Here is a 3,321-nt window from a genome sequence, read left to right as displayed (position 1 = left end):
ACCCTTCGTTTTTGGGTCTTCCATCTTTAACACATCTGCACCTGCCTCCCTCCACCCTGCCTCTAGCTTGCGTTGATCTCTCTCAGGAGAGTCAATGTATCTTCAGGGGGAGTCGCACCTAGGAGACTAGCTGGGTAGCATTCACGTGTGACATGGCATTTCTCAGCAGGTACTCTGAGAATGAGTTTCTCAAGATACTCCAGTAAAAAGCTGCCCAACCCTTCTGGAAAGCTGTAGATTTTACCCCCGATTAAGATTCACAACGGACATCTGCATTTTCTGAATCAATTTGACCTTGGGGGACCTATTTCAAAGTGGCATTTATTAACATTCCAAGTATCTCATGTTCTACATAACATCTTCTGGAAAGTGTTCAGTTTATGCATTTGAAATCTTCTTAATTAGAGTCTATGTTCTAGGTAACTCAGTAAAGTGGGTGAAATGTGCTTTCTGCTTGTATTGGCCCCAACAGCTCAGTACCTGTTTTTTTCTGTATGTATTTGCCACACATATTCACACACGGCCCTGTGTTCACTACTGAAATGTACTCCTGGAGTGTATATTCTGTTGTCTTTTGTCGTGCCAGGTCTCTTAAAGGCTATCCTGCCCTCTTCCTTCTTCAGCCAGCTGTCACTCATCCTTTAAGACAGTTCAGTTATCACTTCCTTAGCGAGTCTCACCTACCCATCTCATACCTAACCTCCCCCATCCTCAGGTTGGATTTAAGTGCCCCTCATCCACACTCATCTGCCCCCTTCAAAGTTGAAGCAAAGAGATACTTCTTTATTACTTATTGGTGCTGCCATTTAAAGGTGCTCAATCAATATGTGTGAATCATTTTCCAACTAGTATATTTGCTCCTTGAAGATAACTGTTATATTTTACTCATCTTTCTGGCTCTAGCACCTGAAAGAAAAGAGTAGCTGCCCAATGAATATATTTGTTTCACAAATACTTATTATACATATTATACAAACATCTAGCTCCTAACATCTCCTCTGCAGTCAAAATATTAACTACCTGGATAAATTAATTTGCACATTAATAGCAAAGAATTGGGAAAGAGAAAGGGGGAATTTTCCAGTTAAATAAGTGAATTTGAAATATATAAGGGATATTCCTCTTGCCGACATTATTCCACAGTGGCTATCTGGTTCAAAGAACTTGGACATGAGGTAGGAGAGAAACAAGGAGGCCACCTTTCTAGTCACCATTCTCTGGTTTAGATCTGGGTTAGAGTCTATGAGAATTGTAATGCCGGGGAGGCCAATTCGTGTGCCAAAGGGCCTACAGGTGTCATCCCCCAGGCTAGGTGGTATAGGGAGCCCAGATTTCTCAAAAAGATTTTTACCAATATTTAATTTTAGATGATAATCTAAAAAAAAAAAAAATTGAGATCGGCATTTCTAGATCTTCCAGATAACCATTATTTTGACAACAAAGTTGTTTGATTTCCGCTCCCAGAATTACAATAAGTAAAAGCAGAGTGATATGTAAATTTCTTGATGTAGTCATATCATGTAAGCCTCAACTCACCTGGCTGACCTGCAATTACTACTGGGTGAGGGCTTTACATTGCCCAGTGGTTTACTTTTCTGTGTCAGTAAGTTGTGAATTAACTCATCGGACTTTAATAACAACTGACGTTTTTAAATACGAGGATTAATTATCATGATAAAAGTGAATAAAGCTTCAGGAAATCTATTCCAGTCTTACAAATTTATTAGTATGATGAATATTTTAATTTCGATTTATAAAACAGAGTTATCCTGAGACTTAATCCAACAACCATTCTACCAAACACGAAGCTGCCCGGACACTTCAGAATCCCTGTAAGCCAATCAGTGTCCGAGGTTGAACTACTCATCGCGTGATTGAACACTTGGGTGGCTTCTATGTGAATCTGACTGCTGGTTCATTTTCATTTTTCAGGGATCAGGGGATCAGAAGCATATTTCTCTTCGCCTGTGAAATTGCCCTGTGGATCAATCTCAGGGTGCTCGCACATGCTATTTGGGATGACGATACCTTCTAAATTGGGAGCATTTAGGGTGGGTGTGGGGGCATGAATACATCGACTAATAAAATATTGTAGAGTAATGATTAGGATGCCAAGATTGGCGAGAGAGTTTGTTTGAAGAAGCAGAGTATACAAACGGTGTCAGAATACAGAACCAGTGTTGGGTGACAGTTCAAACGTGTAAATCTATGTAGGTCTCATTATAAATAAAGTGATATTAAATATAAGCACAGAGTAAGATATGACTTTGGGGCTGAGCATTCTTTTAGTCTGGAAATGATGGGGACTTTGCCTGTTGGCCCCAGTCCAAAGTTCAAAGCTCTGAGTAACAGAGTCTTCTCTCAGAATCTAGGCATTGACACTCCTAAGGAACGAGCCATAGATGTGGAGTTATATTCTACCTGTTGTTCACAGATCTACTGCTTGAGACTCCAGTGCCTGCAACATGTCCTCCCTGGTCTTAGAGTAACAGCAGGAAGGCGCATCCCAAGCCAGGGACTGTATTTTGGGGTTTTAATGGGTTGCAAGGAACTGCTTTGTGAACAATGATGAATCTGCTGCAGAAAGAGTAAATGAGAGCTGGAAGTAGGGCAGGTTCTTTCCTGCTGGCCTGGCACTGAATAACTTGGATGGATACTGGCTGAGGCAATAATGAGTCTTTTGTGATATTAACTGGTAACCACTTAGGGCTGCAGGGCCTGAGGTTTATAATCATACACCACTGGGTTTATGAAAGCTTAAAATCAATCCAATACTTAAGATGTTGACTATTAGATGTTTTTGAGAGATTTTTGGTTTTGCTTTTTCTTTTTAGCCAGGGGAAATGAGAATCGGGGAGAAGGAGGTAGAGGAAGCCTTAATGGGCATCAAGGTCATTAATTATTAAAAATATCATTCTGGCATTATTCTGACTCACAATTTTCTTAAAGTTGGAGTTAAACTGTCATTTTTAGTGTTCAAATTGCTAATTTTAATGCTTAACATTGTTAATTTATACATTAATTAGAAAGCTGAGGTGCAGGACCCTGAGACTTAGTTTTGCCCCTTATTCCATTGCTTGCTTTACTCTTCATTGTTCTAAAAAAAAGTGGGAAAACAGGTCAATTGAATATGAATACTGTTTATGATCCATGAGAACAGGGAATCTGTCTGCCTCGTTTACTGCTGTATTTCCAAAGCTTAATTCAGTGCCTGGCACATAGTCAGTTCTCAATAAATTTCAATTGAATAAATTTCTATTTTTCATATCACCTTGCTTCAGACTTCTAAAACAAAGTAATGCTGATATATTCTACAAAACA

This window comes from Pteropus vampyrus, unplaced genomic scaffold (genome assembly GCF_000151845.1).
Source record: "Pteropus vampyrus isolate Shadow unplaced genomic scaffold, Pvam_2.0 Scaffold99, whole genome shotgun sequence".
In the NCBI taxonomy this organism is placed as follows: Eukaryota; Metazoa; Chordata; class Mammalia; order Chiroptera; family Pteropodidae; genus Pteropus; species Pteropus vampyrus.
Note: the sequence above shows the minus strand (reverse complement) of the source record.